General features: G+C 50.1%; 1 long non-coding RNA gene across 1 annotated transcript; it reads right to left on the minus strand.

Annotated features, from left to right (window-relative positions):
- Positions 1–3,673: 3,673 nt before the first annotated feature.
- LOC115603970 lies at positions 3,674–20,691 on the minus strand. Its single transcript, XR_003990082.1, has 3 exons — positions 20,679–20,691; positions 20,275–20,283; positions 3,674–3,790 (listed from the first exon to the last, which is right to left on the minus strand). It is a non-coding gene; the product is annotated as an uncharacterized LOC115603970 (long non-coding RNA).
- Between the last annotated feature and the right edge of the window lie 7,156 nt (positions 20,692–27,847).

Here is a 27,847-nt window from a genome sequence, read left to right on the forward strand (position 1 = left end):
AGCTTACCGTATTCGGAAATGTATGAGAAGTTATGAGTGAAAAATAAATAAAATAGGCAGGGAGACATCACAAGGGAAGAAGAGAAAGACTCTGGTGTGTCCACACAGGTACACACACAGTTAAGAGCCAGAGAAGTGGTTCAAAGGGTTTGCTTATGAATGAGTCTGTGCACATCTGAAGTGCCACTGCTCTGTACCTCTCCAAACTTTTTGACTTTGCTGGATAACTTTTCTGAATGGCCCTTAGAGGAGCTTGCCCCAAAAGGATTTCTCATTAGACCCCTTTAACTTGCCATAGCTCTGAGATGGGACACGCTGTGACTGATGTCCTAAATGAGGTATTAAAAAAAAATTAAGGAAATTCAGAAGTACAATTCCTCTCTGTAATGTAACCAAACTATCAAATTTCTTCATGAAACTTCTGAGGCACATAATTTTCAGCAGCGAAATTGAGAGACTGCCAAGTGCCTGAGAAATACAGGTGACAGGGAGATTAAAGTGAGTGGCAGCCCACAGGATGACAGCTGCTGGAGAGATATCTTCACCACCTGTGGAAACTGCTCGTGCACTGACAAGCATTAATGCTCATTCTTAATACTTAGTAATCTCTAAGATACATGTGTGGTTAAAAACTGACACAGCTGAAAATTTGTCTTAGTTGCACCCAAGCGATGTCCACAACAAAGGATACGATACAAAAATATCCTCCATTTACACAAGGATAACGCAATGTAATGTTTTACATGAACATTTCGAGATGAACACAGAGGAGAGAGCTATAGAGGGATGGATGTGACTTACTCCTCATGTCATGAAGCCTTCACCATGTCTTGTTGATCAAGCTGTTTTTACACTGCCTGTAAATGGCCATGTCCACATTACATTTATCCTTGAAAATTTACAGACATGTGTCTATTAACCACAGCAACAAATCAGGAGAAGGTTAGAAAGCCTCTTGTCTACTCACAAGATCCGTTTTCAAATTATCTGCCTTAGCTCTTCATAATCTAAGTTTATTCAGACACCCAAAAGGGCTCATAAATATAGGTCATTATGATATTTTCCCATCTTGCTTACAGTGCTGTTTCCCTAAAAGAGTTGTGCTTTTCCTCCACCCTGGGGATCCATGCGAGATCACAAGCTGGAGAAACCCCCTCTGCAATCCAGCCCAGCAGATTGTTGAGTTCATTGCAACCATGCATGTAAATCCATGCTCACGATGGGACCTAATGTCTGCCTACAGCTCAGAGGGTGGAAAATCAATGGCCAAAATGTTAAGTCCCTCCACAAGAAAGGCATATACCCTAGAAGACTGGAGGAGAAAGGGCCCTCTCTTTACCCATCGACAGCTTTGACCCATCGTTTAAGCTCATCCATTTACTTGGTCCTGCCCCCACTTAGTGGAAGATGGTAGGCATGTCTGAAGGGATTTGTTTCTTCCTAAACTGGCTGGCATGAAGCACCCATGGAGTCTGACTTTCAAGCACCTGGACATCCACAGGTTACATATCTGCATGCAGACAACACCAGCGAATCACAGAATGGTTTGTGTTGGAAGGGGCCTTCAAAGATTATCTAGTCCAACATGTTTCACTAGGATGAAACATCTTTTGATCAGGATGATCAAAACGCCACATCTGACGTTGAACACTTCCAGGGATGGGACATCCACACCTTCTCTGGACAACCTGCTGCAGTGTATTATTCAGACAGGGAAGCTAAGCTGGAGGTGACTACTCGAAGCATACAGAAAAGCCCAGCCCTCGGCTTAATCTGGTGAGACCAAAGGCATTTCAGCCTGCCTCTTGCAAACAGACATAGCTCACAGTCCATACAGGGGAACGGGGTCTGCAATGTCACCAGCCATTCCCAGCTGCTGTGACAGACACCAGCCAGCTCCTTACCTGCTTCTTCATCTGTCCCTTCCCCCCAGAAGTCATGGGGTAACTCTTCTTCTTGGAACCCCTTATTTTCAGGTTTACCTTCATAAATTGCTTGCACACTGTGTGATTTTGCTTCTCTTTTAACATGAAGATGTATGTATTACCCAGCTTTCATTTTTGAGGCAGTGGTCATTTGTCACAAAGTATGTATCTCTATAAATACAACCATATGACTGTCACCCTGAGGTGTCTGGTAGAGGGTTTTCCGACACAGTCTAATGACACAGGGGCTGACTGGGGCCACCATTGGCAGCTCTTGCCTCACCACTACGACTGGGTATTTGAGTGTAACTATTGACTTGGTGGCAAGGTCAATGGAAAAAGGACCAGAGCAGTGATGAATACTGATCTAGGACAGCTCCCAGCTCACACCAACATCGTTCATTCCTTTAAGCAGCTTCATCAGGACTTGTTCCTCACACATGCTTTGCAATTACCAGCAGCAGTGGTTATCAGAAGATGTGCTTCTCAGGCGTGTGGAAAGTACCATGCCAAAAGCACCCCTTGGAGCAAGAGAGTTTATTAATCTTATTCTGTGAGGAGAAATGTTTTGTTAAATCTGGCTGCAGCTGTCATAGGATAACTAATGTACATATCTTCTATCCGTGACTGTTATTTGAGTAAGCACCTGCATCTGCCCCCCAAATTGCACATCAGTTACCTAGATCTGTCACCAAAAGATAAATGAATCCTATCTTCAAATTCATGATTCATGTGCTACCCTAGAAAACCAAATGCAAAGTTTAATTAGCTCCTGGACTAATTGCTTAATTTTATTTAAAAAAATAATTATATCCTCTAAAGCATTCCTAACCAAGCATTTGGAAGACTACTGCTCATCTGAAAGGTTCTAATAAGCCATCAGCAGCAGATAAGTAAACTGCAGATATGCTGTCTGTGCACACAGCCTCCCTCCAGTACACCTGAGTACCACAAGCTTACTTACACTTACTGCAACAGGGACATCAGATGGTTCTTTTTTCAGTAAGAAATGGACTTGAAAGTTGACCAAAAGGGTTCCATAAACACATTATGAAACTAAATATTGGGTTCACTGGTATGGACTCAAATCATAGAATCACAGAACAGTTAGGGTTGGAAAGGACCTTAAGATTATCTAGTTCCAACCCCCCTGCCATAGGCAGGGACACCACACAATAAACCATGTCACCCAAGACTCCATCCAACCTGGCCTTGAACATTGCCATGGATGGAGTATTCACAACTTCCAGGGAAACCTGTTCCAGTGCCTCACGCCCCTCACAGTATAGAACTTCTATATCTAACCTAAACTTCGCCTGTTTAAGTTTGAACCCGTTACCCCTTGCCCTATCACTACAGTCCCTAACGAAGAGTCCCTCCCCAGCATCCTTGTAGGCCCCCTTCAGATACTGGAAAGCTGCTATGAGGTCTCCACACAGCCTTCTCTTCTCCAGGCTGAACAGCCCCAACTCTCTCAGCCTGGCTTCATACGGGAGGTGCTCCAGCCGCCTTGTCATCCTCGTGGCCCTCCTCTGGACTTGCTCCAACAGCTCCATGTCTTTCTTATGTTGAGGACACCAGAACTGTACACAGTACTCCAAGTGAGGTCTCACAAGAGCAGAGTAGAGGGGCAGGATCACCTCCTTTGACCTGCTGGTCACGCTTCTTTTGATGCAGCCCAGGATATGGTTGGTTTCTGGGCTGCAAGCGCACACTGCCGGCTCATGTTAAGCTTCTCATCAACCAACACCCCCAAGTCCTTCTCTGCAGGGCTGCTCTGAATCTCTTCTCTGCTCAACCTGTAGCTGTGCCTGGGATTGCCCAGACCCAGGTGTGGGACCTTACCCTTGGCTTGGTTGAACTTCCTAAGCTTGGCATCGGCCCACCTCATGAGTGTGTCAAGGTCCCTCTGGATGGCATCCCTTCCCTCCAGTGTATCAACCGAACCACACAGCTTGGTGTCGTCGGCAAACTTGCTGAGGGCGCACTCAATCCCACTGTCCATGTCACCAACAAAGACGTTGAACAAGATGAGTCCCAACACTGACCCCTGAGGGACACCACTTGTTACTGGTCTCCAATTGGACATTGAGCCATTGACCACAACTCTTTGCGTGTGGCCATCCAGCCAATTCTTTATCCACTGGGTGGTCCATCCACCAAATTGATGTCTCTCCAGTTTAGAGACAAGGATGTAATGCGGGACTGTGCCAAACGCTTTGCACAAGTCCAGGTAGATGACATCAACTGCTTTGCCTCATCCATCAGTTCTGTAGCCCCATCATAGAAGGCCACCAAATTGGTCAGGCAGGATTTTCCCTTCGTGAAGCCATGTTGGCTGTCACAAACCAGCTCATTGTTTTTCATGTGCCTTAGCATGGTTTCCAGGAGAATGTGCTCCAAGATTTTGCCAGGCACAGAGGTGAGACTGGCTGGTCTGTAGTTCCCTGCGTCTTCCATTTTCCCCTTCTTGAAAATGGAGGTTATATTTTCCTTTTTCCAGTCGTCAGGAACTTCACCTGACTGCCATGATTTTTCAAATATGATGGACAGTGGCTTAGCAACTTCATTCGCCAGCTCCTTCAGGACGCGCAGATGGATTTCATCATCAGGTCCCATGGACTTATGCATGTTCAGGTTCTTAAGATGGTGTTGAAACTGATCCTCTCCTACAGTGGGCCTAAGGTCTTCATTCTCATTCTCACAGTCCCTGCATCTGCCTTCCAAGACTTGGGCGGCGTGGTCAGAGCATTTGCCGGTGAAGACTGAGGCAGAGAAGTCATTGAGAACCTCAGCCTCCTCCAAATCCAGGGTAGCTAGTTCTCCCATTAGCTTTCGGAGAAGGCCCACATTATCCCTAGTCTGCCTTTTGTTTGCTACACACCTATAGAAGCCCTTCCTGTTATCTTTCGCATCCTTTGCCAGACTCAATTCTAACTGGGCCTTAGCTTTCGTGACCTGATCCCTAGCTTCCCAGACAGCATCCCTGTATTCTTTCCAGGCCACCTATCTTCATTTCCACCTTTTAGAAGCTTGTTTTTTCCCCTCTAAGTTTCCTCAGCAGCTCCTTATCCATCCATGGAGGTCTCCTGGCCCTCCTGCTGCACTTCCTTCTAGTCGGGATGCAACACTCCTGAGCTTGGAGCAGGTGATCCTTGAATATCGATCAGCAGTCTTCGGCCTCCCTGCCCTCCACGGCTTTATCCCATGGAACCTTACTAAGCAGGTTCCTGAAGAGGCCAAAGTCTGCTCTGTTGAAGTCCAGGGCAGTGAGCTTGCTGCATGGTCTTCTCACTGTCCTGAGGATCTCCAACTCAACCATCTCATGATCGCTAGAGCCAAGGCTGCCCTGGAGCGTCGCATTCCCAACCAGCCCGTCCCTGTTGGTGAGCACGAGGTCCAGCATGGCACCTCTCCTTGTTGGCTCCTCTATTACTTGCAAGAGAAAGTTGTCTTCCATGAAACCAAGAAACCTCCTGGATTGCCTGTGCCAGGCTGTACCGTCCCTCCAACAGCTATCAGGATGGGTGAAGTCCCCCATGAGGACAAGGGCCTGCGAGCGTGAGGCTGCTCCTATCTGTCTATACAGCACTTCATCCACAGAGTCCTCCTGATCAGGCGGTCTGTAACAGATCCCCACAGTAATGTCCCCCATCGTTGTTCTCCCTTTGACTCTGACCCACACACGCTCTGTTGACCGATCACCTGTGCCCAGACAGAGCTCCATACTCCCCAGCCTATCACTGATATAAACAGCAACTCCCCCTCCCATCTGCCTGGCCTGTCTTTTCTAAAGAGCCTGTAACTTTCCATTCCAACACTCCAGTCACAGGAGCCATCCCACCATGTTTCTGTGACACCAATGATATCATATCCCTGTAGCTGTGCACACATCTCTACTTCCTCTTGTTTTTTCCCTGTACTATGGGCGTTTGTATAAGGGCATCTGAGCCGAGCTCCAAATGAAGCCGACTCATTGGCTGGATGGGCTGAAGCAGCTCTGCATTGCTCCCAGCATTTACTACAGGTGCTGGCAACTGACTGGGAGTGTTGGGATGGATCGATGTCCCTCTCCCCCAACACATGAAGTTTAAAGCTGCCTTGGCCAGCCTGGGAAGTCTCCTACAAAAGCAGCTCTTCCCCTTCTTTGTCAGACCAGCTCCACCAGCCTCCAGTAGACCTGGCCTATCAAATAGAGTCCCACGTTCTAGGTAACCAAACCCCTGACTATGGCACCACCATTCTAACCATTTATTAACCTGCCAAATCCACCTGGCCTCTTCAAGGTCCTCCCCTTTGACCTGGAGGATTGATGAAAAACTATCCTAGCCTCCGAGCCCCTAACCACCTCTCCCACGGCCCTGTTGTCCTTCTTAATGTTCTCCAGGCTACTGCTGTTTATGTCACTAGCACCCACATGGACCATTAGAAGGGGGTAACTGTGAGCGGGACTTACTAGAGCAGGCAGCCTCTCAGCAACATCCCTGATCCAAGCCCCTGGTAGGCAACACACTTCCCTCGAGACTGGGTCAGGCCGGCTATGACCCGCCGCTTTTTCCTAGAGGCACCAGTAGTGATCCTCTTTATTGGTGCATCAGATGCTTGTTCATTGGGTGAGGTGTGTGTTTCCTCCTTACCCCCTGCAGAGCTGCGAAGTGGTTCTGGGTGGGGATGTTGGATTTTGGAGAAAGCCCATTGCTGTTAATTGTGACTTCCTCCGTTTTTTGTTGGTCCCTCCCAGCTTCCCTGAGAGCTTCCAGCTGCTGACAGCGTCCCGCAGCTCAGCCCCTGCTGCAGGAGGACCTCCACCAGGGCGCACCGAGCGCAGCCCTGCCCATGGCGCGCCCTCGCCCCCAGAGACCAGCGGAGGCACTTTCTGCCCCGCGAGCTCCGTGCCGCAGCCTCCCCTCCCCTCGGCTCTGTCCGGTGCCGCCGCTGCCACCGCCGGGGCAGCCGGAGCAGAGCTCCCGGAGCGGGCCCCCGCCCTGAGCCGAGCGCTCCCCGCTCCGCCCGCTGCCCGCCCGCGCTGCCGGCGCCACCTGCCGCGCCCCGCGCTGCTCCCGCGCTCCCCGGGGCGGGTTCTCCCCGCTCGGGCGGTGCCTCCCTCCTGGCGCCGCGCCCTGGGAGTCCCTGCGCGCGGCAGCGGAGCTGCGGCTGCTGGGCGAGGCCTGGCGGGGGCTCGGGGCTGCCGCGGGGGCTCCCGGCGCTGGGAACCGGGGCTCCGGGGCGCGGGGTTTGCCCCGCTCCGGAGGTGGAGGCTCCTCTCGGGAGCTGCTCCCCGGCACCGCTGTGCCTGGCAGGATCCTGGAGCAGATCCTCCTGGGAAGTGTGCTAAGGCACAGGAGAAATAACGCGGTGGTTGGTGACAGCCAGCATGGTTTCACTGAGGGGAAATCCTGTCTGACCACTTTAGTGGTCTTCTCTGATGGGGCTGTAGAATACAGTCCTGCACGACAAGCTCGACATAGCTCGAAGGGGCTATCTGCAGACCTGCAGTGCATGTCCCAAGGGAGGCCAGTCCACCCCGATAGACCACTCAAGAAATAAGCCTATGGGATAGAGACCAGCAGGCGTTCTTCATTTTGAGGATTTGAACAAATGTGCTGGGGGAACTTGTTGCCAATCTCTAAATCTCTGCCTTCCATACTGTACCCTTAGGTGAGAACTTAGCTGAGGGTTTTAAAACTCTTTACACAACCGAGTCAGTTACTTGTTCTTCCTGAGTGTTGCAGGGAAAAGCTGCTCGGTCCGCATGGTTTAAACCGAATTGGGATCAAAACACTTTATTGAGCTATCAAGAACATGGAATTAGGCAGCAGTCAGTCAAGTGTTGCAAGTAGCAATACAAGAGGTAAACCCCCAAACTAGACGAATGTTAATAAACACAAGCAAATATCTAAACACCCTGTGTAACAAACGCAGAAGAGATTTCTTAAATTCTTCTTCTTCCCAAGAAGAAGACCTCACCATAAGCAGCGCAGTAGCAAATGCCACTTGGTGTATTGATTAGGAATGGTGAGGAAATCCTGTATGCTCTCTACATTTCCACAAAGTTCATGAGAGGGAACCAAAACCCCTTTCTTTAACTTCTGGGATCGCCAGTCAAATGACTGTAGATGGTATAAAAGCCTTCATTGATACAGTCTGAACATACAGATTAATTTACAGGGACACCCAGCAGCGGTGCCCAGTGTGTGGCTGCCATGGGCAGGGACATCCCCCTGGGCCTCCTGGGCACAGGCACTGCCTCGGGGCCAGCACCCCAAAGGCCTTTCTCCAAGGGATGCTGGGCAAAGGGGCAGCAGCAGGGCTGCGCTGGGCAGGGCTGCGGGGGCCCCATCACCCCCGTGTCATAGTGCCACGCCCCGCCAGCGCAGCATCACAGTGCCCTGGGGCAGTATAAGGCAGCATCCTCCCGTGTCCCACTGCCAGAGTGCCCGGCGCTGCCACCAGGACAGAGCTGGCAGCCTGAAGGCACCCGAGAGGAATCCCTTGAGGCACTGCTGGATTTACTTGGAGGGGCTGAGGCGAGAAGACTGCCCGAAGCTGCTGGAGGTTCTCCGCTGCAATTCCAGCTCCTGGAGGGGCCGCACTCACAGCTCATCGGATGGATGGATGGATGGATGGATGGATGGATGGATGGATGGATGGATGAAAATCCTGCTTCAGGGAGATCACTGTCCTCATCGTCCGGGGAAATAGTGGCAGCAGCCACAAGAAATAGGATCCACAGATGGCCCACTGCCCTCCCCCAGTGCCTTGGAGCTCCCACTGCCCGGCACAGGAAGGATTCTTGTCCCCAGGGTTGATCACGCCAGCAGCACTTTGCTATTCTCGGAAGCCGCTGAGATGGCTCCAGGTGGAGGCAGAAAAGGCGGTGCCAGTGTCCCCCAAGAGCCATAACCAGCCCGTGGACCAGGAGCAGGTCTTGCTCACGTGCTCAGGGAGTAGCCGATCGCCAGCACTGGGGTCAGGAAGGAATTTTCCCCCGGGGCAGATTGGCACTGGTCCCCGGGGGTTTTTCGCCTTCCTCTGAGCACTGAGCATGACCACTTGTCAGGGCTCCTCGCTCCATTCTGGCTGGGTTATCGCCTGGTGCTCATGCACCATGAAGGTGGCCCCTCGTGTCCTGCAGCTGGGGGGGGAAGGGCTTTTTTGCCCCCAGGGTGGACCAGCAAGTGTCCCCGGGGTTTTTTGCCTTCCTCTGCAGCCGAGCACAGCCCCTTCATGGGGCTCCTTTGGGCTATTGTGGCCCAAAGGCAGCTGCTCGTGCTCCACGCAGCTGGCCCTCGTGCCCCGCATCCGGGGGGAGGCAGCCTTCTGGACTCCCAGGGTGGCCCCAGCGTGGCCCCGGGACTTGCTGCTGTCCTCTGGAGCATTGAGCACCCCCCCTTGTCAGGTCTTCCCCGGCCTATTCTGGCTGGGCTCTTGCACTGCTCTCGCACCACCACGGCACCGCTCTGAAAGATTTAGGAAAAGAAAATATAATCTCAACTAAACTAGACTAGACTAAATCTAAATCTAAGGTAGACTAGACTAAAATTAACTAAACTAAGCTAAACTAAAATAAACTAAAATAACTTTATTTATAAATAAATAAAATACTCTTTCCACCTGTAACCTGTCTGATTTGTGTCTTTGAGTGGTTTTGGTGCTGAAAACCCCTTGGCATTTCAGGTAAATAATGGTCTCATCTTTATATAACTCATTGTGGGTGCAGGGAATGGAACGGAATAGAACAGAAGAGAATGGAATGGAACAGAACGGAACAGAACGGAACAGCCATGATATGTCATGCGTACAGTTCTGCATGACAAGCTCTGATGCAGGTCTGAGGGGCTATCTGCAGTGCCGGTCCCAAGGGAGGCCGGTCCCAGGCACTGAGGTCTATGAACACCCTCTGGACCCTGACAGAAGTAGACCTGCGCTCCTCATCTACTCTCCTTTAGACATGTATGGGGTGCCACTGCAGAGAGAGGATTGGGCCAGACGGACTCCTGATGGGACTGTCGTTGTTCTCAGGCTCTTGTGTTTTGTTCTGTTTCTCCAAAAGAAACAACTCGGGCATTTTTACAAACCAGTATTTGGGGGAGGGGTGGGGTTGGGAGTGGGGGGAAATCACAAGGAAATGAGCAGGTATTGCCCGCATCAACAAGACTTGCAACCATTTAGTTCAGGAGCACACCCTGCTTCAGGCTGAGGGCTTGATCTTTGAGCCTCCATGATGTCAGAGATGTGGTCTTTTGCTATCCTGTGGAAACCCAAGGAAACTGGAGGAACACAGAAGAGTTCCAAAAACCAGTTCACACACGTTTTTCGCAAATGCGTTCAGCTGCTCAAATGATCCAGAGACAATCTACATCTCTCACCCCCATCAGAAGGCACAGGCTTCCTTCCCACAGAGCGACAGAGCCAATGCCTATGATGGGACGCGATACCCATTCAATCCCTTCCGCTAGTGCAGGGCTGGGAAGAAATGTCATCCAGTATTTCCTCCGCAGGTACTGTTAGGGAAAGAAGGAAACAGGGAGAAAAGAACTGAAGTTGGAAGAGACCTACAGTGATCATCAAGTCCAACTGCTCGACCGCTTCAGGGCTGGCCAAAAGTTAAAGCATGTTAGTAAGGGTGTTGTCCAAATGCCTCTGAAACACTGATGGGCATAGGGCATTGGCCACCTCTCTAGGAAGCCTGTTCCCGTTTTTGGCCACCCTCTAGGTAAAGAAATGCTTCCTAACGTCTAGTCTAAACCGCCCTGGCGCAGCTCTGAACCATTCCCACACATCCTATCAATGGATCCCAGAGAAGAGATCAGCACCTCCCTCTCCATCTCCCCTCCTTGGGAAGAGCTGTAGAGAGCAATGAGGTCATCCCTCAGCCTCCTTTTCTCCGAAGTAGACAAACCCGGTGTCCTCAGTCGCACCTCTCAGGACATGCCCTCCAGCCCTGCCACCAGCTTTGCTGCCCTCCTCTGGATGCATTCAATTGCCGAGGTGAGTATCTCCAGAGAGGACGCCTTTAACACCGGAGCGGGGGGAAGCACAGCGTCCCGGAGCCTCAGTTCGGAGCGGCAAGAGCGACCGAGGGAGCCTCAAGTCCTCGACAGGACTTGCCCAGGAGCCGGCAGCTCAGCTGACGCGAGCAGCTGACTCACAGGGGGCGGCGCCAGGAGTGACGGCACCAGTCCCTCAGTGGGGAAAAACCCATCCCAGGGAGCGCGAGCGACCAGGGCGTGGCGCGGCAGTTGGCGCAGGCAGGGCGAGCGGGCAGCGAGCGGGATGGCGAGCACTCGCCTCAGGAGCGGGGCCCGCTCTGGGAGCTCTGCCCCGGCGGTGGCCAGGGTAGGCACCCAGACAGAGCCGATGAGAGGGGAGGCTGCGGCGCAGACCTCGGAGCGTAGAGAGTGCCTCGACTGGTCTCTTGAGGCGAGGGTGCGCAATGGACAGGGCTGCAGTCGGTGCGCCCTGGTGGAGGTCCTCCTGCAGCAGGTGGCTGAGCTGCGGGAGGCTGTCGGTGAGCTAAAAGATGCCAGGGAAGCTGAGAGGAAGCTGGGCTGCTTGCTCCAGGCCCAAACTGTGCAGGGGCTGCAAACGTCCAGCATTGCTCACACAGGAAAGAAGGAGGGCAGCAACCCAGGAAGCTGGGAATTAGTTACGAGAAAAACTAACAAAAAAAGGCAGAAGAGGACAATTTACAACAAGGGGCTTCCTCCTAAATCTGATGTCCCCACCCAGAACCGCTTCGCGGTTCTGCAGGGGGCTAATGAGAAAGCACCCACCACACCTAATGAGCATCCTGCTGATGCACCAGTAAAGAGGATCACTACTGGTGCCTCCAGGAAAAAGCGGAGGGTCATAGTAGTAGGGGACTGTACTTTGAAAGGCACAGAGGCACTCATCTGCTGGCCTGATCCAGTCTCGAGGGAGGTGTGTTGCCTGCCAGGGTCTCGGATCAGGGATGTTGCTGAGAGGCTGCCTGCTCTAGTAAGTCCTGCTGACTATTACCCTATTATGAGTCCATGTGGGTGCTAGAGACACAGATAGCAGTAGCCTGGAGAACATTAAGAAGGACTACAGAGCCCTGGGAGAGGTGGTTAGGGGCTCTGGAGCTCAGATAGATAGTTTTTTCATCGATTCTCCAGGACAAAGGGGAGGACCTTAAAAAAGCTAGGCGCGTTTGGCAGGTTAATAAATGGTTAGAATGGTGGTGCCATAGTCGGGGGTTTGGCTATTTAGAACATGGGGCTCCATTTGGGAGGCCAGATCTACTGGAGGCTGGTGGAGCTGGTCTGACAAAGAAGGGGAAGAGCTGTTTTGGTAGGAGGCTTGCCAGGCTGGTCAAGAAAGCTTTAAACTAGATGTGTTGGGGGAGGGGAGCATTGATCCATCCCAACACTCCTGGTCAGTTGCCAGCACCTGTAATAAGTGCTTGGAGCGAAGTAGAGATGTTCCAGCTGCCCCAGCCATTGAGTCGGCTGCATTTGGAGCTCGGCTAAGGTGCCTCTATACAAAACGCCCGTCATATGGGGAACAAGCAAGAGGAATTAGAGGTGTGTGCAAGGCTACGGGAATATGATGTCATTGGTATCACAGAAACATGGTGGGATGGCTCCTATGACTGGAGTGTCGGAATGGAAGGTTACAGGCTGTTTAGAAAAGACAGGCCAGGCAGACGGGGAGGGGGTGTTGCTATCTATGTCAGTGATAGGCTAGAGAGTATGGAACTCTGTCTGGGGACGGGTGATGAAGTAACAGAGTGTGTGTGGGTCAGGATCAAAGGGAAAACAGCAATGGGGGACATTACGATGGGGATCTGTTACAGGCCGCCTGATCAAGAGGACTCTGTGGATGAAGCGCTCTACAGACAGATAGGAGCAGCCTCACGCTCTTAGGCCCTTGTCCTCATGGGGGACTTCAACCATCCTGACATCTGTTGGAGGGACGGTACGGCCCGGCACAAGCAATCCAGGAGGTTCCTCGATTGTGTGGAAGACAACTTCCTCTTTCAAGCAATAGAGGAGCCGACGAGGAGAGGTGCCATGCTTGACCTCATGCTCACCAACAGGGAGGGACTGGTTGGAAATGTGACGCTCCAGGGCAGCCTTGGCTCTAGTGATCACGAGATGGTTGAGTTTGAGATCTTCAGGACAGTGAGAAGACCATGCAGCAAGCTCACTGCCCTGGACTTCAAGAAAGCAGACTTTGGCCTCTTCAGGAACCTCCTTAGGAAGGTTTCATGGGATACAGTCCTGGAGGGCAGGGGGGCCCAAGACTGCTGGTCGATATTCAAGGATCACCTGCTACGTGCTCAAGAGTGTTGCATCCCGACTAGAAGAAAGTGCAGCAGGAGGGCCAGGAGACCTCCATGGATGGACAAGGAGCTGCTGAGGAAACTTAGAGGGAAAAAAGAAGCTTATAGAAGGTGGAAGTGAGGACAGGCGGCCTGGGAAGAATATAGGAGCATTGCCTGGGAAGCTAGGGACCAGGTTAGGAAAGCTAAGGCCCAGCTAGAATTAAGTTTGGCAAGGGATGTAAAAGATAACAGGAAAGGATTCTATAGATACGTAGCAAATAAAAGACAGACTAGGGACAATGTGGGCCCTCTCCGGAAGCTATCAGGAGAACTGGCTACCATGGATTTGGAGAAGGCTGAGGTTCTTAATGACTTCTTTGCCTCCATCTTCACCAGCAAATGCTCTGACCACACCACAAAAGTCTTGGAAAGCAAATGCAGGGACTGTGAAAATGAAGACCTTAGGCCCACTGCAGGAGAGGATCAGGTTCGAGACCATCTTAAGAACCTGAACGTGCATAAGTCTATGGGACCTGATGAAATCCATCCACGGATCCTGAAGGAGCTGGTGAATGAAGTTGCTAAACCACTGTCCATCATATTTGAAAAATCCTGGCAGTCAGGTGAAGTTCCCGATGACTGGGAGAAGGGTAATATAACCCCCATTTTCAAGAAGGGGAAGATGGAAGACCCAGGGAACTACAGACCAGCCAGTCTCACCTCTGTGCCTGGCAAAATCTTGGAACAGTTTCTCCTGGAAACCATGCTAAGGCACATGAAAAACAATGAGGTGGTTGGTGACAGCCAGCACGGCTTCACTAAGGGGAAATCCTGCCTGACCAATTTGGTGGCCTTCTATGATGGAGCCACGGAACTGATGGACAGGGGCCGAGCAGTTGACGTCATCTACCTGGACTTGTGCAAAGCGTTTGACACTGTCCCGCATGACATCCTTGTCTCTAAATTGGAGAGACATCAATTTGATAGATGGACCACTCGGGGGATCAAAAACTGGCTGGATGGCCGCACGCAAAGAGTTGTGGTAAATGGCTCAATGTCCAGTTGGAAACCTGTAACGAGTGGTGTCCCTCAGGGATCGGTGTTGGGACCGGTCCTGTTCAACATCTTTGTCAGCGACATGGACAGTGGGATTGAGTGCGCCCTCAGCAAGTTTGCTGACGACACCAAGCTGTGTGGTTCGGTTGATACGCTGGAGGGAAGGGATGCCATCCAGAGGGACCTTGACATGCTTGTGAGGTGGGCCGATGCCAACCTTATGAAGTTTAACCAAGCCAAGTGCAAGGTCCTACACCTGGGTCTGCGCAATCCCAGGCACTGCTACAGGTTGGGCGGAGAAGAGATTCAGAGCAGCCCTGCAGAAAAGGACTTGCGGGTGTTGGCTGACGAGAAGCTTAACGTGAGCCGGCAGTGTGCGCTTGCAGCCCAGAAAGCCAACCGTATCCTGGGCTGCATCAAAAGCAGCGTGACCAGCAGGTCAAAGGAGGTGATCCTGCCCCTCTACTCTGCTCTCGTGAGACCTCACTTGGAGTACTGTGTACAGTTCTGGTGTCCTCAACATAAAAAGGACATGGAGCTGTTGGAGCGAGTCCAGAGGAGGGCCACGAGGATGATAAGAGGGCTGGAGCACCTCCCGTATGAAGACAGGCTGAGAGAGTTGGGGCTGTTCACCCTGGAGAAGAGGAGGCTGCGTGGAGACCTCATAGCAGCCTTCCACTATCTGAAGGGGGCCTACAAGGATGCTGGGGAAGGACTCTTCCTTAGGGACTGTAATAGTAGAACAAGGCATAAATGGCTTCAAACTTACACAGGGGAAGTTTAGATTAGATATAAGGAAGAAGTTCTTTACAGTGAGGGTGGTGAAGCACTGGAATGGGTTGCCCAGGGAGGATGTGGATGCTCCATCCCTGGCGGTGTTCAAGGCCAGGTTGGACAGAGCCTTGGACCACGTGGTTTAGGGCAAGGTGTCCCTGCCCATGGCAGGGGGGTTGGAACTAGATGATCTTAAGATGGGGTTTCCAACCCTTACTATTCTATGATTCTATGATTCTATGACCTTCATGTTCTTTGTAAAGGGTGGGGCCTAGAACTGCACCCAGTACCCAAGGTGAGCCTGCACCAGCGCTGTTTACAGCGGGACAATCACCTCTTCCTCCATTGTTTTTTCTGCCGCTAGCTCCCAGCTTCCTGGATTACTGCCCTCCTCCTTTCCTGTATGCGCTGTGGTGGACGCTTGTGGCCCCTGCACAGTCTGGGCCTGGAGCAAGCGGTCCAGCTCCCTCCCAGCTTCCCTGAGAGCTTCCAGCTGCTGACAGCGTCCCGCAGCTCAGCCCCTGCTGCAGGAGGACCTCCACCAGGGCGCACCGAGCGCAGCCCTGCCCATGGCGCGCCCTCGCCCCCAGAGACCAGCGGAGGCACTTTCTGCCCCGCGAGCTCCGTGCCGCAGCCTCCCCTCCCCTCGGCTCTGTCCGGTGCCGCCGCTGCCACCGCCGGGGCAGCCGGAGCAGAGCTCCCGGAGCGGGCCCCCGCCCTGAGCCGAGCGCTCCCCGCCCCGCCCGCTGCCCGCCCGCGCTGCCGGCGCCACCTGCCGCGCCCCGCGCTGCTCCCGCGCTCCCCGGGGCGGGTTCTCCCCGCTCGGGCGGTGCCTCCCTCCTGGCGCCGCGCCCTGGGAGTCCCTGCGCGCGGCAGCAGAGCTGCGGCTGCTGGGCGAGGCCTGGCGGGGGCTCGGGGCTGCCGCGGGGGCTCCCGGCGCTGGGAACCGGGGCTCCGGGGCGCGGGGTTTGCCCCGCTCCGGAGGTGGAGGCTCCTCTCGGGAGCTGCTCCCCGGCACCGCTGTGCCTGGCAGGATCCTGGAGCAGATCCTCCTGGGAAGTGTGCTAAGGCACAGGAGAAACAACGCGGTGGTTGGTGACAGCCAGCATGGCTGGACGTGCAGCCCTTCTCTGAAAGATGGGGAATATCCTCAAGAAATTACTGAAAGAATTAAGAAGCCAATAACAAAATATCCCCAGCTCCAGTTCCTCTGCCAGTCTGCTCCTCACTGTCATTCCCTTCCTCCTCCTGTGCATTTCCTTCTCATGTCACAAATACTTAAAACATTTATTTAGTCTAAATACTGGAGAATTGGAGCATAAATACATGAGCAGGAACACCACTATTTTTCTGGTCAGTAATTCAGTTCCTTGGATCATCAGGATAAACTACGCAGCCTTGGAGAGTATTCATCCACTTGGGAATTGGATTACAGCCTCATAAAACAACACAGCACTCCTATTATCACCTAAGTAAAGCTGCCACCATTCTGGAACAAATAGGTGGAAGTAGTCAGTCAGTGAGTATCTGGAGTTGAAGCGAAGAATAATAAACTGACATACAATTCTTAAGAAATTCTTCACGAGGAGGCAGATTTAATGCCCTGAGAGCTAGGCTTTTACACACACAAAAACATACACTCATCTTTTTTATCACTGTCTTATCTGAATCACTGAGGGCTCTGTAAGGGCGGGATCCAGGTGCAGCACTTTCTGAATAGCTGATGATGACAATGCATCCACCGTACTATTCTTTCTCAGAAGAGGATACCTGAGAAGTTTGTCAGCATTTATGAGCTAGGAAAGGAGCTGGTTTTGTGGCAGCCCCCCAAAATTGTACCTGGCTCAGTAGAAAATCCTGGCCTGGTTCTGCCACAGTGTCAGCTGGGCCCTGTTCTGGCTCCACTGCTGAGCCACTGAACAAGTCAGTTTAACTTCTTTGCATATGTATAAAAGGGGATAGGCTCATGTTCGCGAAAATCTCTAGGCAGGCCCCTATAGACAGTGATTTATAAGTGTGATGTGCTGTCACTGTTTTTTCTCCTCTGGGTATGGGTATGAAATTGTTCACCCCATAGTAGCCATAGGAGACCACACATTTGCAAAAGAAAGGTGCAAAACCCATTTAAAAGGGCTTTTAACTAAAAGACCAGCTCTTTTCTTTTCTAGATGTGCTCACACAGCTATTTCACAAGGACCATCAGTTAAGACCTTCCTTCAGGACCATGTCACCTTGGAAAAACAGGATCATTTGAAGCCTAGGATTAACTTACAAGCTCATATCTCCAGCATCCAAGAGCTTGGGAAGAGGCAGGCTTCCCTCACAAGGACCAGCTTGGCCAGTGCACAGACACCAGCAGGGCACACGTCTGCTCCTGCCTCCTCTCTGCCCATTCCCTGCTCCCAGCCTATTGGTCCTGCTGCTTGCCTTGTGCCAGTGAGTGACAGACTCCCTGTGAGCTGCTTTTCCTCACGTAATTGCAAAAAACTACCTCAGAAGAAGCCTCAGCCTCTGTGGTTTTCTGCTGTTGGAGTCACGTAAAGCAAGTCACCCAAGAGTTTGTATAAAAGCCAAGCCTGCACAAGCTGGTAGGTAGCATAGGGAGAGGAACAGAGACATATAGGGGAGCAGGGAAGGGGCTAAAGCCTCCTCCCATCAGCATCAAAAAGCAAAGAGGACCCATGAAATTGGCCCCTCTGCCTTCAGAGAGGGATGTGAGTGAGCTCAGACAGTCGCCAAGCAAAGGATGGGGATTTCTACTGTATACGAGAAAGTGGTGTCACTCCTGTCTGGTCACTCTGGTACCTTGGATCAGTACCAGACAGCAGTGTCCACTTCGGGTGTCCACACTTCAAATAGATGTTAAATGTAGGTTTCAAAACAGTTACGGGAGCAAACGTATGAAAAATCCCTGATGTTCAATCTATTCAGCTTAACAAAGAAGGGGCTATATTGGGTTAGTCTCATTTTAAGCGTAGCTTCATGATGAAATCACTGCTAATAGAAAACTATTTAACCCAACAAACGAATATCAAGCACAGCCACTGGGCAGGAAGATGAATTTATAGGTCGATTCCCCAGTACTTGAGGTGTTTAAATCAAGGCTGGATGCCTTTTTAAAGGCCATGTCATTGCTCAACAAGAAGTTACAGGTTTGATGCAGCAATCTTTTGATTCAGTTTTACAGTGTGTAATACACAGCCCCTTCTTGCCTTTAAAATTTTTGGAGGACCAAAATCACCGACAGAAGGTGGGTCCCATTGTTGCACTGATGTGTCCCCTGCAGTGCACTGGGCTCCTACGGGGCAGGCTGGACTTGCACCCAGCTTTGCTCCCTAGCAGTGTGAGGGAATCACATACCCTTTACACTGGTACACCTAAGGAGCTGCCTGGACAGCCATGGATGCTGTTTCCACTGCTGGGAAGAGGAAAACAGTGGGTATGGAAAAGACCAGTGCTGCAAAGCACAAGGAGAAGGAGATGGAAACCATGCCATGGAGCCCTTCTCCCATAGTACACAGAATGAACATCTCCAGGAGGAACAACCACCTCTCTCTTTCCCAGCATATCCAAACACCTCCCATACTCCAGCCAGGATGGTGACTGTCCTTCAGTGCTTTGCACTCTTGAGTCTCTCCAGCTGGCATACCGGAGGATTGATTATACTGTCAATGTTAAAGTAGTATTTGAGGTGTTTGAGCAAGCAGATGCAGTTAGGTTGCTATTTGCTAAAAGGTGTAAGTGATGTTCTCATACAAGTTAGTGGCCAGCAGTCCCCAGCTGCCAAAGGGGACACGGGAGCAGCCTTGAAGAGTAGGTGTGAGACCCTAATAGTGAACCCTGTTCCACACATGCTTTCTTGTCCATGCTGCAAAGGGCGGGCCAGCAGCAGGCACCCCCCAGCCTAGAGGCCACCCTGCCCTCCCACCCTCTTCATCCATCCCAACAAAGCCCAAGTAAATTGTTGAGGTTTTTTTGAGATGTCAGGTAATGCTTCTCTGTATTTCTCCCCATCCTATTTTGAGCATCCTGTTATGAACCAACCAGGTCTAGAGGAAGGTGTCCCTACCCATGGCAGGGGGGTTGGAACTAGATGATCTTTAAAGTCCTTTCCAACCAAAACCATTCCATGATTCTATGATTATAAGACCCAGTGTGCTCAGCTTACCCTTGGAGCTTTTAACCGGGCCATAACAAACTCCAGCAGCATGTTGCCTTTTCTAAATCATGTCTGCTGCCTGACAGCTGACGCAGTGGCAGCATTGTGAGGTATTACGACATCCAGTGGTCACTCAGATAAATCACTACTTCTTTCCAAGATCTCTGTTCCCACTTTAAGGCTCCGAAAAGGTGCGAGGGTGACCATGTCTTCTTCTGTGCTGGAGCAAGGTGAGCACACGGTCAGCTTCCAGCGATAATGCTGTACTCCAAGCAAGCAGACCTCAGCTCATTCCAAAACCTGTTTGTTCATAAACTTATTTAGCCAGCAAGGCAATAATTCGTTCATTAGCTATCTGCTAATCATAATCAGGAGATAGAGATGCTATCTGAGAGCATCAACAGAAGTAGATTGATCCCTGTGAATACACAGACTCTGGAAGGTTTCTCTCTTTTCCCTCTCTGTCCAGCTTTAGCAGAAGCAGAGAGACAAAGGGAGCAGAATTCTGCCAGGGCTTAGCAGCATCAGCAAGCAGGACCCAGGGCAGCTGCTTGCTGGAGCAACTGGGGTGACTGGCCTCCTCAACTTCCATGGCTAATTCTGGGGAAGGTGTTGGTGCTTTATTGAGTGTAAATGCAAGTAGCACAATTAAAATCAAAACTTAGGAGCAATGATATCAGGATCAGGATATATTTAGTTTTCCTCAAGGAGAGCCAGTGATATAACCAGAAATATTACTCACTGTTTCGCAGATGAACTGTTCTTTCAGAGCCTGCGCGGTGGTGGTTGCTTTCTTGAGTGCTGAATTCACTCCACTCCCACTCATGTCAGCAACTTGGCTCACAGCTGATTTTAAGTGTTTTAACCCAAATTGCCTTTTTCTCCCCTTGCAAGTGCTCTTGCCAGGGAGCCTTCCTGAAAAGCACACCAAGCACGAGATCGCTCAGGTTTAAAAGACACTGGGAGAAAATGTAGGATCAACAAGGTAGCCGCTCCATGTTGAACATCGCAGTAAGAACTGGCCTGCCAAGGAGCCCTGACTTTCTCAGCTCCTTGAGGATGATGGGGACTTCAAAAGCCTTTTCCTGGAACTGAAATAATAATTCTGCAGTGTTAGTGTATGGTCTGTGTTTTTTGTATGCATTTCATTATAGGACAGATACTGAAGAACAACTGTAACAATGTAACTGGAAAAATACCCAGAGAGAAGGCTTTCATTTAAACAAGTTCTTAATTTTGGCACAAAGCTACTATTCCTTTATGCTACAAAAGTCAGTGCTATGAAGTTACCACTTCTCTATGTTCATATATCACGTGTCTATATGGCACATCACTGAACCCAAACTATTGCTTTTCTTTAATCTCACTGCTGTCTGTGTGATTAACCCTCCACCTCCAGGCTGTGCCAACCACTAACACACAGCTTGAAATCCTCACATTCCCTGAGATCAGAGGATACTTTGCAAGAAAAAACTGCCTCTCATGCACACATCAAAAGCAATGATATGGAACAGCGGCGAAACTTAGGTGGAGAGGTTGCGTAGTTATTGGGAATGTAACACAATGTGGGGAGATAGCATACCTTCCTCACAGGCCTTGAGGGAAAGATGTGGTGCCCTAAGCATCTCTATTTCCAGCAGAGGAAGGATTGGGCTGCTGTAAAGGCATCCAGAGGTTGATCCAGTCCAAGAGGAAATACTATGCACTTCCGTCCTCTTACAATCTGGTTTGCCTATGCATTTTTTAAGCAGAGGCACCTATTGCAGCAGGGCCACCTGCTTTAAATGATATAGTATGGACAGTTAAGTAGTTCTACGTTTCCCAAGAGGAGGGGAAAGGAGGGCAGGCTGGGCTCTCTCAGTTTTAAAAATGGCAGTGACCAGGAGGTGACCAAGGATCCCCTTGATCCTGGGATGTTTTGGAGAGAGGGACGCACACATCCCACAGAAGCTGGACACTGCTCATCCCGAGAGCCTAAATTAGCCTTCTCCTCAAGAGGGGTGGCTGTTGGGGCATGTGTGTGGCACCAGATCCCCACTGAATTTGAGATGGTCCTGGCAGGAGGGACCACTGGGCCACAGAGGAGGGCACAGCACCCAGGCTAAGCATTGGCTTACTTCTGCATCTGTTCTTTTTGTTTGGGTTTCCCTTCAGCGTGGTGCACAAGGCATCAGCAACCGTGTTGCTTGGTGAGCAGCTCGGATGCCTCTGCCTCAGCAGCAGCCGCTTCTGATGAGCCAGAGGACAAGGCAAATGGTTGGGGGAGTGGGAAGAAGCTTCTGCTGTCCAATTCTAAGTCGCAATTGCAAGGCTGTCAGCCTCTAATCCCTATATAGGCAGACTGGCTCCCACCTTCAATAAGAGGAGGTGAGGAAGAGCTTCTTTAACTGTCTCTCATGTGTGTCTGACTGTGAGCGTTCTTAGCTCACTGCAGTGCAAAGTCAGAGATTAACGGTGATTTATGCTAAAGTCTTGGATATTGCATGGAGAAATCCTGGAATCAATGGCTGTGTGGCTACTGCAGAAAGCCAAAGGGCTTAAGAAGCTGTCCCTGTCCAGGTGTAAAGTTCCTCCTTCCTCCTGTCAGTGTAAATATTCAGCTTCTGTTTCAACAACAAAACCGTGATCGTTTAAACTCCATGACTGTGGCCAGGAAAGGAGCTTTTGCACAATTAGGCTCAGAGAAGGTTTAAGTGCTTTAGTGCCTCTTTGCCATTAGTGGCTGCCTCCCAGCTGAGACACAGGGTCTGGATGTCTGTTAATTTGGATACAGCAATTAGAGGCTGAGAGCTCTGCTGGGCCAGATCCCAGCCCCCATGTGTCATGTAGATACAGCTATAGCTGTGTTTCTGGCATTTGTGGTGAAAAAAGACATTTGCCATTGAAAACACCAGGTTAGATTTTATATGCTTTATTTCCCTCAAGGTTCTCTTGGCAATGCGTAACATTTACCCAATGAGAGTGCCTGGTATTCCTCCAAATCTGAGGAGACCTGCACTTGAGCTAAAATTAAAAGCTGGTGACTTTAATGGTTGGGTCACTTTTGAAATAATAATTAAAAAAAACAAATCAGTGTTAGGGGAACTGCTAGAACTTGGGAGAAAAAGTCATGCTATAAAAAGTACATCACAATATTTAAAAGGTTACCTCGGTCACCTTAAATGAGGGAATCTTTTAGGGTTAGGTCCCATCAGCATCGAGCTGGTGGCATATTGGCAGGACGGAGGCATAAGCCTGACTTTCAGGCTAGGAGTGGGAAGGAGGAAAGCCCATGGTGCCATTTTGCTGGGCGAAAATCTGTGGATGAAACCTCCAGAGCATGTCAGAGCCTGCAGCAGCGCGCTGCTGGGGTAGGCAGGGGATTGGGAGCAGGAACCTCTGGGTCGCCTCACCACAGGCAACAGCATCCGCTCCATGAGCAGCCCATGGGTGTCCTTAGAAGATACCTCCTAAGCTAATTTTCTTCTGGCATATTATCTTCCTCTATGATGACATGCCTGTTTATCAAAAGCATAAACTGCTTTCTAAATCCTTCCTAGCTCTCTGCAAGCAGCTTCACCTGATGTCTCAGCCCTTCACCCACCAGCTGCATGTGACTTTTTCCCTTTCCAGCTTCTAGCCAGCCCCCCCGCGCTCCCCCAAGATATAAGGGCTTGTTGTTGTTTCTTCATTTAAGCAAGCTTTTGCTAAGAAGAGGTATCTGAGGCATGCGTATACTCTTCTTTAATCCTTTACCTCCCACACTTCCCTCTTTCCTGAAACCAAGCTGTTAATAAGAATGCAGATTACTGTAGCCAGAATTTATAGCAAGAATTTGCAAGAGCCAAATATAAATTTTAAAAAGTGGCAGCAGCGTGATCAAACCTCAGCTCTGCTCAGAAAGGTTTCTACAGTATGTATTTTCCACAGTTTACCTATCACAGCTTATAGCCATAGATACAGTTTTAAGTGAGTAGGAATGTTTTTAAGGATTTCCTGTGTTACAAGATTCAGAGACAGCATTTCATATCTCAGCACCTTTAAGTCTGCAGTAACTGTGAGGTGCCAATATGAGTATCACATGTAAATGGCAAAAAAGGAAAAGTCCTACTGAAAATGAAGAATGCAAGTTCACCTCAACATAGCTACGGTCTGGGGAGGAATCGAGTAACTGGGTATCCCCCCGAAATGGCAAGTACAAGATGGAAATACAGAAAAAATGCCTTTTCTTCTTCATCAAGAAGAAAAGTTTGGTCTGGGTTTGGAAGATGTGCTCTGGTTGGCATTGTCTGCTTTGGGAGGGTCACAGCCCCCCAGCATCTCACTGGGGACATGGGGTGGGATGCTAGGGAGCAGTGAGCTGCCTGAGAAGCTGACAGGCAGGTACAGAAACAGGGACGGCAGCCTTGTGTGTGCACACATGCATAGACACCAAGTGCTGCAGACAGTGTGAGACCACAACAGGTTTAGGACATAGTGTTAGTAGCAGGGCAAGCTGAGCTGGTGCTTGATTGCTTCACGAACCTGCAGCCACATCTGCCCCTTCAGTTCCTGTTGAGATGTCTTCTACTCCTCTTTTCCTCACCCTTTTAGTGCTCAGACTCATGGTGGCACAAGTCCTGTCAATGGTGGTGGTCAGGCTGGTGTCCAGGATGTTCCCGGGGCTCTATGGACTCCAAATCACCTACTGGGAGGGATGACCAGAGGCAGCTGCAGAGGCTCTGGGCTCGGTCAGAAGAAAAGCCCCACTACCACCACTGCATGTCTGTCAGATGGTGCCATTACCTCCTTCATGCTCTTCTTGGTGCACGAGGTGCAGCACAGCGGGAAACCTGTCACCTCAGCTAGTGCCAGCCCCAAGGTGAGGAAGGGTTTCTGCACAGCACCAAGTCCACTGTGCATGCTCAATCCTCTTCTTGTGCTGAAACCTCTTCTGGGATCGCTTCAGCTCAGCTTTTCCTCCGCACCTTGACAGTGAGTGGGAGCCAGGGACCAATGTGCACCATCACAGAGAGCTACTGCACAGCTTGGCCAGGTGGGAGCATCCTGCAGTTTGGTTTCATTTTAATGTAAAATAGCACAGAAAGTATCTTTCAGTGATGCTTTGCCAGAGCTACGTCTCCAAAGATACCTTCCTGAGTCAGTAGGTTACCTATGTGTGACTTAGGTACCCACCTACCCCTCCAGCCTTTGACCAAACCTCCTGCCAGCTGCTGGTTTTGAGTAGCTGCTGTTGGATCCCTGCACTGCTCAGCCCCAGGGGCATGTCCCTTCCTTCTCTTGTATGATGCTGCACTGGAGGTTTATGGGCATTTTCCTTTGTAAAGTTTTTACGATTTGCACCCAGCATAAAAACTTGCAATTAGACACATTTTAAAGGTGCAGTTTGGCCTAAGTACATTAGTCTTGGCTGAGTGCAATACCACTTTCTCAAAAAGCAGTAACCCATCACCAAAAGGCTTCTCCATTAGAAGCACTTACGCTACTTGTGCATGTTTAATACAAAATTGCCAGTGAGTAAAATGACCGTTACATCTCTCAATTAAATCGACGTATGTAGGTTGTGCAGATCTCCTATCACCTTTGTATCCTCATTCACTGCTCACTACTAACCTCCATCACACAGAGCCTCTCCTGATGGTTTTCCCTGTAAGGGACAACAGGGAAGGACACCCCAACACTCTGACTCCTACACCATGTACCATTTAGCACATGTGCCCCTGTTCAGGTTGGGAAAGCCACGGACAATGCAAGTGATAGCAAATGAAAGTAAACACTTACTAGCCATGTTTCTGAGAAATGGTGAGTTTTATATTGTTGCAGTCTCACGCTTTATAGCTTAAAAAGCATGAGGCGTGACAATGCATTTATTATTTAAAGATCCATTTCAGTCATGGGATGACAATGCTTGCAAAAGCAGGGAAGATAAAGCATGTTACATTGTTGAGTTCATTGCTAGGAGCACGGATCACGATGTTTTGACACTCTGTGACGTTAAAAATCGGCAGCCTGCCAATGGCTTTCTGCCACACCACCAGTGTCTCCAGATAGGGGACAGGGTGATTGGTCTCAGCAGGGAGGTCCTGAGCCTCAGACAGGGTGCAGATGGCAGGGTGAGTCCTTGGAAGCAGAGAAGCAAATGGAGAGAGTGCTCAACAAGAGAAGAGCAGCTATGCAGGGGGACTTGCCACCACAGACACTTTTTGGCTTTTCTGCTTTATCACCTGCTCTGTGGAAATCTGAACTCCTGAAATGCAGCAGCCTCACTTTGCTCTAGTCAAACTGTTCTTGTTTCTGGTCAGAGATGCCCGGCAGCTGAAGGAAGCTGGCTTTACTCTTTCTTTATAAAACTCTTTTATGGGGTTGTGACCCAGACTCCTTCATTTACACCGCTCTTCATACCTGTTGCTAAGCTTTAAGTGCAGAAACTCCAGGGAGGAATGGAAATCTTTGCCCTCCAATGTTGTCCTCTTCAGAACAGGCACCCACTCGGTGTGATGAACATACCTATCTTTTGTGGGATTTTTCCCCAAGTTATGCATAGCTCCCACCAGCTCTTCAAGGTCTAGGGCAAACACCTCTGGTGTCTCCCAGCCTGCTGTCTGCCAGCCCTGTTGGCTCAGACTAGGCAAATCTATAAGCTGTTTTCTGCGGAGGAATGGAGGATGCAGATGGCTATATGAGTGGTCTAAAGCAGGCCAGGTCCAAACTGAGGTGCTGCTGCCTTGTTAATGTTCTCCCTCACACAGGTCTGACCTGGCTTTCTCCTAGACACTGCCTGGAGGTAGCTTAGGGGCTGGCACAGTCCAGGCGCAGCTCCTAACAGATTGCATAAGTAAAGTCAGCCTGATCTGGGAGGAGGAAACAGCGTCTGACCATGTGGCTGGACAACCCAGTCTCCTGCAGGGCCAAAGCACAAGCCATGGTGCAGTCATTATTTGTGCAACCCTCGCCCACCCATCCTTCTCTCCGGGCACCATCTCATGTCCTGCTGCAGCAGAGCTTCTACCCACCGAGCTGGGACCTTCCCTTACAAAACTGCACCTGCCATTATGTATATTTAATGGCAATTCCTGCTCACACTATAAATTCAGACATCTGCCAGGACTTTGCAGGACTATTTCAATGTGCTCCCACAAAGCAGCTGCTGTAGACACAGGAACTGAATCATCCCCCAAATGACATTTCACTATAGCACGCTGGAGAGCCTGTAATGCCACACGTGTGAGACACATTGAAGATCTGGCCACAGAGGAAGATCTATGAGCTACAGTGAGTAGATACCTGCTGCGCAAATGAAAACAGTAATAGCCCATTTCTATACATCAGACATCCTAAACTACCTCTTAGACAAAATGCTTTTGTAACATGAACTATACATCAAGCCCTGAGTTTGAAGCATTGATAAGCAGGGAAGGGAGAACAACTTCTCCCTCACCTTGTCAGAAATCATCAGTGAGAAAATGCCACCTTGTTCACACATGCAAGGCTCTGGCACTAGGAAAGGCCTTTTTAGCTATTGGGTGATGCATATTCAACAACAGTATAGACTGTGTTTGTTTATGTTGACCAGTGCCTTGAGCACCTAATGACATGGAAGGCAGGACATCCTAGGTTTGACTTGCTATTCTGTTTCACAGTTCTCCTTCAAAGGGCTTTTCTATCTTCAGACTTCTGCTCCCTATAAACATGATGTTTATTGTTTCTTAAGACAGGCCATATCAATTACAGTAGCTAAAGAATTCAACTTGCCATAGTTTTCCTGGAAACCTTCTTGATATTCATTACCTTCTTGACAGATTGCATGAATTTGAATGCTGATTTACAGGGTAGAGCTTATTACCAGTGTGATATACCTGGCCAGTTGGAGAACAGGACATGAGGTCTCGTTTCCAGTTTTATTGAAAGGAAACCTTAAATGCTCTGTTTTATTACAGCAGTTCTGATAAGGGCCATGTTATGCTAAGTAACAGCTTCTGTATTAACCCAAATATAGGTTTGGGAGGTACTAAACCTAACATGGCTTCTACAAAACAGAATCTGAAGTAGGCTGTGTAAACAAAAAAATAAAACCAACTAACAAACAAAAGCCACATCTTACTTTACCATCCCACCCTCACCCCCACAACTGCTGCTATTTCTGACAGTCAAACTCCTCCAAATCCACAATTTTCTCCCCACACAGTCCTCCTTCCAAGCACCCTGTCAGCAGAGTCATTAGATGCTGGGCCTCTCAAAGCAGGAGGTGCAGTGCCATTGTACTGGGCCTGCTTGGCCAAGACCTTTCTCAGTATTGAGGATAGACTTGTGTCCTCCTTCAAAACCATTATTTAGCTGGTGGTTTAGGTTCAGCCAGAAGCAGGTTACAGAGCCATAGTCTCACATGTGGTTTTTGTGTCTCAGCAGGGACCAGAGATAGTGACTGCAACAGATGGCTCCATGTTGTAAATCGGCACCTAGGGTAAAATACGCAAACATAAGATGATTGAGACCTTAATGTTTGGTAGGGAAGGGGGACTCAGGCCTCTTCATACTCAAACTGGTCCTCATGGAAAAGAACAGTAATGTTTTCCCTGCCATTTTTGAGGTCTATCTCACGTTAGACTGATCCACCTGCAGGCTTGGATCTTGTGTTTGCCAGTGCTTAAGTCATGTCCTTGGAGA

This window comes from Strigops habroptila, chromosome 2 (genome assembly GCF_004027225.2).
Source record: "Strigops habroptila isolate Jane chromosome 2, bStrHab1.2.pri, whole genome shotgun sequence".
Classification (NCBI taxonomy): domain Eukaryota; kingdom Metazoa; phylum Chordata; class Aves; order Psittaciformes; family Psittacidae; genus Strigops; species Strigops habroptila.